Source organism: Mastomys coucha, unplaced genomic scaffold (assembly GCF_008632895.1).
Source record: "Mastomys coucha isolate ucsf_1 unplaced genomic scaffold, UCSF_Mcou_1 pScaffold9, whole genome shotgun sequence".
NCBI classification, from domain to species: Eukaryota; Metazoa; Chordata; class Mammalia; order Rodentia; family Muridae; genus Mastomys; species Mastomys coucha.
Genome location: NW_022196915.1, coordinates 63,094,041 through 63,103,054, shown reverse-complemented (window position 1 = coordinate 63,103,054; position 9,014 = coordinate 63,094,041).

Below are 9,014 nucleotides of genomic sequence, written 5' to 3'. Positions count from 1 at the left end.
GGTGTTTTCCCTTTGTGGTATCCATGTGAATATTTTTGTCTATTCCCCTTTATCACCATAGCCTGCCTTATTATGTTTCTAATTCCTATCGTAGCGCTTGGTAAATGTTGCTTAGTAAGCATTTCATCTCTGAGTGAGTGAGTGCCATGAAGGTCAAGTGAGATATCTGAGAATTCTGTGAGGAGCCAATGAGCTAAGACATGTGACTCCCTTTGTTCTGGCATAGGAGCGTATTCAAGCGTTTGACTTGGCTCTGTGATAAGGTTGCATGGCCAAGCCTATGCCCTCTGTGAACCTCCGCCTCCATCCCAGGCTACAGCCAGTAGTCCCTACCCTGGAATCCAAAAGCCAAGCTTCCAAGATGATGTGCTCAAGAGGCGTTCAAGAGAGGTTGGGCCCCTGAGGGTGAGACCTGTGCTGAACGATAGATAGTAGCAGCTGCCTAGTAGCAGCTGCCACACCTCTGAACTCCACACGTAACTAGCCCTTCACCCCTCCAGCACATTTCCCCTTTAAAGAAAACAGTCATTAACTGGATGGTGTAACAAAACTGCATGCTCATCAGCAAGCACACCTGTTTCCTTAGAACACGCTCTTGTCTCTGAAGCTTCTAACAAGGAAAGGCCACTGCCTATTTACTCAGGCCAGACTTGGAATAGCTCTGCCCTCACAGAGACTCCCTGGGGTCCTTTGATGACACAGAGTTGGAGACTAGGGTTTTCATGGTTGTGAACCACCTTCCTCCCCCTAGTGAGAGCTCTCAGAAAAAAAAAAAAAAAACCTCCTCTCTTGTCAGCACCTCATCCCTTCACCAATGTGTATCTTTCCAGTTCCCGTCAGCCTTGTCAACACCACCTCCAGCTTGCATGTCCCCTGGGCAAAGAATGGCAACTCGCCTAGATGTCCCTTTGGGGAATGAAAGGAAGGAAGACATTTCCCACCACATGACTCCCTGTCCTTCACCTACCTTTGTTTTACAAGTATTTTCTTCTCCAGAAGCCACAGCCATCATAGAAGCATCTAGTGGCTGATCTAGTCCTGGGCCTTCACAGTCACTGTCTGGCACCTGGCAAAGTCAGACCACAACGAGGAGCTGTCAAGTTCATACTCAGGGCAAACGGGGGGACCTCCCACAGTGGGTTTGGGGAAAGCTGAGGAGAGGCTAGAAGAGTGTCAAGCATTTAATGTTGTAAGGGACAACTCCTTTGTTTATTCATGTGTACTTACAATCTGGATAGACCTGTGGCCTCTTGGGAAATCGCCAAGGCTGGTCTCCTCTCTAAAGTGGGCCCAGGGCTACAGCTCTATCAGAGACTTCAAGTCTCTTGCCACCAAGCCCTACCTGCCCCAGAGACTGGTGCTTTGCCGGCACTCAGACCCACAGAGAACTTAAAGAAAGGATCTTTTGGGAGAGAGCCAAGCATGGAAAGGCCTCTCTCAGCAATACATCCTCCACAGAGTCTGAGCCATGAGCACCATCAGGCTCCCATGCTGTGAGTGGAGAGAAAGGGCTAGGGATGCTTGCTCGTGTTTTCCTAAAAATATCCAGTAAGCCTAAACTGTACACCTGAGGCAAACTGGGAACTGCCGCTTTAACAAAGCACAGCTTAGAACACTGTCTGCACATGTTCTGTGACTCGAGCCAGCCCCAGAGAGATTCATGGCAGCATTTTATGGGTGACTAAGATTCGAGTTAAGATCAGCAGGGTTTTCCAAACACAAGCTTCTCTTGGAGAGACTACATTTCTCACCTGCTCACTACAGCTTGCTTCAGTATGCCCCCGCCACCCGGGATCTGAGGAGGTGTGTTTTGCTGGACATACAATGGAGCTCTTAAGATGTTCATAGATGTTATTGTCTAATCTAGGCTGGTTCCATTTTGTCTCTCGATGTAACTCTTACAGACAGAACAAGAGAGAGGTATGTGCAGCACACAACAGGAAATGCACCCGTTCATTCCACCAGCATTTAGGGTGGATCTCTGCTCTCTGGATGATGCAATTGGGGAATACCAGATGACTAAGGCCTGGTTGAATAGGGCAGATGTGAAAACAGATAATTAAGATAACACGGCCAAATGCTGAGTAAGGTTTGTACTGATGGCTGAGAGAAACGTAAAGAGGAGATAATGTGTCTTGCCAGAGGGGGGGTCAAGATAAGTTTCTACCTCTGAACTGCATCTCACCAGGTGAGCTCCCTCTTGAGAAAAGGAAAGGGGACAGATGTATACAAAGACATGGAGGCCTGAGATCCTCTGGGATGATTGCGGTGCCGGAGGTACACATAAGTGGGAAGAAGTAGAGAAGATATGAGTGGTTCTCTACGTCGAAGGTCAGGCACGAACCACACCAGAGGATCTATGATAAATAGTTACTGGGAAGACCATGGAGGGTATCAAGCACAGCAGGATTTATCAGGTTTTAGAGAGACAAATCCAGCCACTAGCAAAATGTGGCTTGTAAACAGGTTGGAAGTTAGTGTACTGGCTGGTTCTATATGTCAACTTGGCCCAAGCTAGAGTTATCACAGAGAAAGGAGCTTCAGGTGAGGAAATGTCTCTATGAGATCCAGCTGTAAGGCATTTTCTCAATTAGTGATCAAGTGGGGAGGGCCCATTGTGGGTGGTACCATCCCTGAGCTGGTAGTCTTGGGTTCTATAAGAAAGCAAGCCAGGGGAAGCAAGCCAGTAAGGAACATCCCTCTATGGCTTCTTCATCAGCTTCTGCTTCCAGTCCTTTGTTGATGAACAGCAATGTGGAAGTATAAGCTGAATAAACCCTTTCCTCCCCAACTTCTTGGTCATGATGTTTGTTCAGGAATAGAAATCCTGACTACGACAGTTAGTATCAAGAGCCAAATAAAAGATAATGAAAACCTGAAAATATTTTTGTGACAAAATATCCAAGCTAACCTTCCTAAAGGAAGGAGATATCTTGACTTACAGTTTCAAGGCCCACGATCGGTGACCATTGGCTCCATGTGGTTGAGCGAAGAGTAAAGGACCAAAACAATCATGGTGTAAGCAAAGCTGCTCGCCTCATGGCAGCCAGGAAGCAAGAAGGAGTGCAGCAAGAACCTGGGTGTCCCCATATACTCTTCAAGGGCATCATTTTTAACTGACTCTATCCCTGCAGGCCCATCTCCTAATATTCCACTGCATCCCAACAGCATCGCCGTCTGGGGACCAAATCTCCAGCATAGGAGCCTTTGTGGGATCTTTAAGGCCAAACTCAAACAGGGAACCAAGCATAAAGTCTTTAGAAAATGGTGTCATTAACACTTAGTGGCTAACTAGATTTGAAGAATGAGGTAGGTAGTCAAGAGCGATCCTACATTTTAACTTGGTTAATTGAGATGATGATGATATTGATGACGATGTCAACAATGATGTGATAACTAAGTTAGGGTATAAACTACCCAAGCAGACAAAAGGCCAGAGACTGAGACATCAAGCCTTGCACATCCGAAATGTTTTCAGTCCAAGGTAGGATGCTAAATGACCTAACGGAAGACGGTTTCATTTAGGCACAATTTCTTAATCAATTGCTTTATACTTAAGATGCCTCTGTTATTGTAGCTAGTATTGGATACTGTTCTCTAAGAAGCCCAGTCAATACTGGTGTTCAGGGGCTTTCCCTGTCCTGTTTGGTTCTCGGGGATCAGTGGTAGGGAAGACCACAGGCTGGGCAGGAGGGCCCTTTTTCCTGGTTACTATTGTTTTCCATACCTCCTGAGTTCCTGGGGAGGACAAGGTTGTGGGAAGACCTGCTGCAGTGAACACTCAGGGTCAATGATCCTCCCACAAATGCCCAGGATGGGCAGGGATTCTCCCATGAAGGACCAGGGAAGCTCAGGTGACACTAAGTGCGGTTGTCACTTTGATAGATTTAAGAAGTAGAGGTGGGGACAAGCTGCTCTAAGAAAACCTTGTCACCTGAACACTGTGCCCAGGGAAGCTCAAAGTTGTTTAGCCTCTTCCCTGTCCTCCAATCTGAGCAGCTTCAAGCTGTAGTGATGATTGTCACTTTGTATAATCAGCCACTCTCGTTGGCCACATCCCAGGGACAGCCTTGGCTGTGAGAACAGTGAAGTCCCTGCCTGTCATCTAAAAGGCTTCAGTCTGAAAATCTGAAATGTAAATGTCGAAAGATGTTGGAGGGGGCACAAATGCATCAAGCATTTGACAGACGCCTGAGCAGAGGAGATGGCCCTGCGGGGGGCGGGGGGAGGGAGTGGTAGAAGGACTTCCGAGGGTTGTGAGAGGAGATGAGCATCTATCTCTCCGTGGCTTTACCACAGCCTGTGAGGAGTAGGGAGAGCATTCTTTAAGTGTATCAGAGTCACAGTGGGAAGACGGGCGGAGGAGCCAAAGCCTCAGATGGACTGACAGCTGGGCTGGAAGCTCCAGCCAGGTGATAGACAGAAGCACTCTCCCTGGCGGACCGTGAGACCCCGGAGACTGTATGGAAGGGGCAGAGCAGACTGGGTTTTCATTTAGCAAGTGGGGAGCCAGCCAATGTATCTGAACGTTGATTTGACTCTGGAGAGAGATCGATTTAAGACTCGTACTGGGTTATATATAGGCCCAGGAGAAATGACAGACAAGATCAACGTGGCAGCCATTGAAAGATGGAGTGGGGTATCTATGACTTTTATTAAGTCATTTGTAAGACTAGGCCATTTTTATTCAACTACATATGAAAGAACTTATTGTTCTGATTGTATAGTTAGCCAAGGAGAGCCTCAGCAAGTTTAAGAACACGCCTATGTGTGGCAAGGCCAAGATTCACAGGCTGTTCTGTTGGGTTTCCAAGCCCCATGTTTCACTCTGCTGCACTAGGGGCAAGAGTCTAATGAGAGAAGTAGAGTGGTGCTCAGCCCAGGGTGCATCTCAGATACCTCTGCAGAGCTTTAAAAAGCCACGCCCCACAGGTCCATGTGGTAGCAATTTTAATCCCAGGACTTGGAAGGCAGGGACAAGCATGAGCTCTTGGCCAGCCTCATCTAAGCAGTAAGTGCCAGGCCAGCCAGAGTGCACACAGAGGCCCTGGATGCATGGATGAATGGATAATAGATAGATAGATAGATAGATAGATAGATAGATAGATAGATGACATATAGATAGATGATAGATAGATAGATAGAAAGATAGATAGATAGATAGATGGATGACATATAGATAGATGATAGATAGATAGAAAGATAGATAGATAGACAGATAGATGATGGATAGGATAGGTAGATAAATGATAGATAGATGATAGATAGATAGATGGATGATGGATAGGATAGATAGGTAGATAGATGATAGTAAAAGACCCCCAGAACTGGGGAGATCCTTACTCAAGTCTTGGGATGACATGACCACCCAATGACTCACGAGAGACCGAACTTGCTGCAATCACATGAGGTTTACTGGGGATACCAGTACCGGGGTCGATCTCGTGACCTTGTCAGCCAGAGGAGTTCGACCCCGGGGTCGATCTCCTGACCATGCTGGCCAGAGTTCGACCCCGAACACAAGAAGTGTGGGGTATTTAAAAGGGAAACCCACAAGCTGGGGACGGGGAGAGGGTTACCAAGGAAACATGACAAAAACAGTGGAAAATTTCAGAGAGACCCAACCCAAGGTATTCAGTTAGGGAGGGGAACATATTCATTTTAGGAATGTACTCTTCATCTACCAGTCAACAGAGTGGAGAGTCTCATAAACCAGTAGACCTTCATTACTAGTTCTGCCCTCATTGTGGATCATTCAGGAGGGGCAGGTATGGGGAACCAGAGCCCTGAGGCTCTGAGTTAGCCAAGTTCTTGGAACTACCTACTTCACATTTTTGGCTTGATACAGAGGTTACCCATGCCCCCTTTTAGGTAAAGGCTACACATTATACATACATTTCTATTAGATGCCCTCATTCTAAATTCTAAGATTCTCCAGCCTTTCAATAGGTAGATCGATAGATAGATAGATAGATAGATAGATAGATAGATAGATAGACAGATAGATAATAGATGGATGGATAGATAGATAGATAGATAGCGATAGATAAGGCAAATAGTTATGATACCCAAGGCTGAAAGGAAAGCTCAGTGGGCATTTTACTTGCTGTCTGAGCATAAAGACCCAAGATCAATCCTTAGAATACACATTTTTACAAAATCTCTGTGTAGTTGCTCATACAGTTATCCCAACTGAAAGACCCCCAGAACTGGGGAGATCCTTACTCAAGTCTCGGGATGACGCAACCACCCAATAACTCACGAGAGACCGAACTTGCTGCAATCACATGAGGTTTATTTGGGATAGGCCGGTACCGGGGTCAATCTCCTGACCATGCTGGCCAGAGGAGTTCGACCCCGAACACAAGAAGTAAAGGGTATTTAAGGGAAAAACCACAAGCTGGGGGCGGAGAGAGGGTTACCAAGGAAACATGACATAAAAACAGTGGAAAATTTCAGAGGGACCCAACCCAAGGTATTCAGTTAGGGAGGGAATCATATTCATTCTAGGAATGTAATCTTTATCTACCAGTCGAAAGGGTAGAGAGTCTCATAAACCAGTAGACCTTCATTCCTAGTTCTGCCCTCATTGTGGATCATTCAGGAGGGGCAGGTATGGGGAACCAGAGCCCTGAGGCTCTGGGTTAGCCAAGTTCATTTCTATTAAATGCCCTCATTTTAAATTCTAAGATTCTCCAGCCTTTCACAACCACTTGGGAGGCAGAGACAGGCAGAATCCTTGAGGATTACTAGGCTGCCAGTCTAGTCTACCTGGAAAATTCTGGGATAGCTAGAGATTCTGTCTAAAACATAAAAGTGGATGGTGGCTGAGGCATGACATCCAAAGTTGTCCTCGGATTTAACCCCAGAGATCAGGAGGTACAAAGGCAACATCACTACTTTTAACTTACATGAAGACTGAAAGGGATGCTAGTGGAGAAAAGAGGAAGTTATTTTCAGTGTTGTTTACTTTATCATCTCAATGTGACATTCGGATAGAAATGCCCCACCTGTGCTTGATAAAGTGAGCCAGAAGTTTCAGAAAACATAAAGGTCAGCACCTCCAACAATGGTCCTATAAGGTCAGTTAGCAAAGCTCAACAGAGACAGCCAACCTATCTTCTGAAAACTTGCAAGCCCCTTGTGTGTGTGTGTGTGTATGCAGGTACCCACAGTCTGGAAAAGGACTCTGGGTCCCCAGGAGTCAGAGTGCATCCAACTTTTATACAAGGAAATGAACTTGTTTCTCTGCAAGAGCACCCTGTACTCTTGAAAGACCCCCAGAACTCGGGAGATCCTTACTCAAGTCTCAGAATGACGCAACCACCCAATGACTCAAGAGAGATTGAACTTGCTGCAATCACATGAGGTTTATTGGGGATACCGGTACCGGGGTCAATCTCGTGACCATGCTGGCCAGCGGAGTTCGACCCCGAACACAAGAAGTAAGGGGTATTTAAGGGAAAATCCACAAGCTGGGGGCAGAGAGAGGGTTACCAAGGAAACAGAACATAAAAACAGTGGAAAGTTTCAGAGGAACCCAACCCAAGGTATTCAGTTAGGGAGGGAAACATTCATTTTAAGAATGTAATCTTCATCTACCGGTGGACAGGGAGGAGAGTCTCATAAACCAGTAGACCTTCATTCCTAGTTCTGCCCTCATTGCAGATCAGCCAGGAGGGGCAGGTATTGGGAACCAGAGCCCTGAGGCTCTGAGTTCCTGGAGCTGGCAATTTTATATTTCTGGCTTGTTATATTTCTACTAGTACATTACTTTTCGTTAACATGCTTTTTCCCAAATTTCTAACTCTCCCAATATTTCATTCCCCATTTTTTCTATGAGATAGTTCTAATCATAGAACTAAATATCAGTATCATTATATTTTAGATTTTCCTGGCCTTGCAAAGTATAATATTGTTGGCCTAACATTAGAATCTGAACAGCACTTATTTTTCCCTGATAAAAGCAACTAATTTATTTAGTACTCATGGACCTATAGTTATTTAGTATTTCTCTGAGCTTACTCATTGGAGTCTCTAATGACTCCTGAATGGTTTACACAAAAGCAACATTCTTCTATATTTAAATCAATGGCAGCTCTTAACTCTCTATAAGCCTTATGCTGCAATACCATAGCGGATGTTCCTGTAGCTGCCCCTGCAATCCTTAAGCATAGTTCTAACATAACTGCCAGGAGAACTCCTTAACTCTCTTTTATTGCCAGGCACTACCTTACTGGCTCTCAGGCTTCCTAGCTTCTCTTCTTTCCTGTCTTTATCTCCAGCTCTCTAGCCTCTTATTCTTTCTGACTCTCACACTAGACTCCATCTTCAAAGACTCGCTTTTAAACGTTCTATCTCTTCACTATGCCCTTTCACAGTTTTTTTGCAACTTTCCTTTTTCTTTCTCCGTTTAAAACACTTTCTCAGCCACCTGTACTAGTTTTTAATGACTTATCCTGCATCTCTTCTAACTTTCATAGTCTTTCAACTCTACCAGAAATCCAGGAATGACTGAATAATAGAATATATGGGGAAGCATAACACAGCTTCCAGAAATATTGCCAATTAATAAGAGACTGCTGGACACCTGGACAGCCCTTCAATCAATCTTCAGCCTTCTGGCCCATGAATGTCTGAGGACAGGTACTTTAAGGACCAGCTTAATCTGTCTCGGCAGATATATGCTGTCCTAGGCCTGTATGTCCTTTTTTGGACAGTATCGTCTGCAGATGAAGAGGCAACTTTTGCCCAGTGGCTGTCTTGCTACAGCTGGAGCAGCTCAAATGATGCTCAGTTTCTTCTTTGAGTCTGAGAAAGGGGTACTGTCAGTCGCAGACAGGTCTCTAGCCAGATGAATAAATAATATCAAATGCCATATTCTGAGGATTTCTGATGTTTTTGAAAACCAACTATCTATGTAGAGTAATCTGGACTATTGTCTATGAACTACTCTCAGTTCTTTTTCTTGAAATCACTCTAATAATAAACTCAGAGCCATGAATTTGCTAATT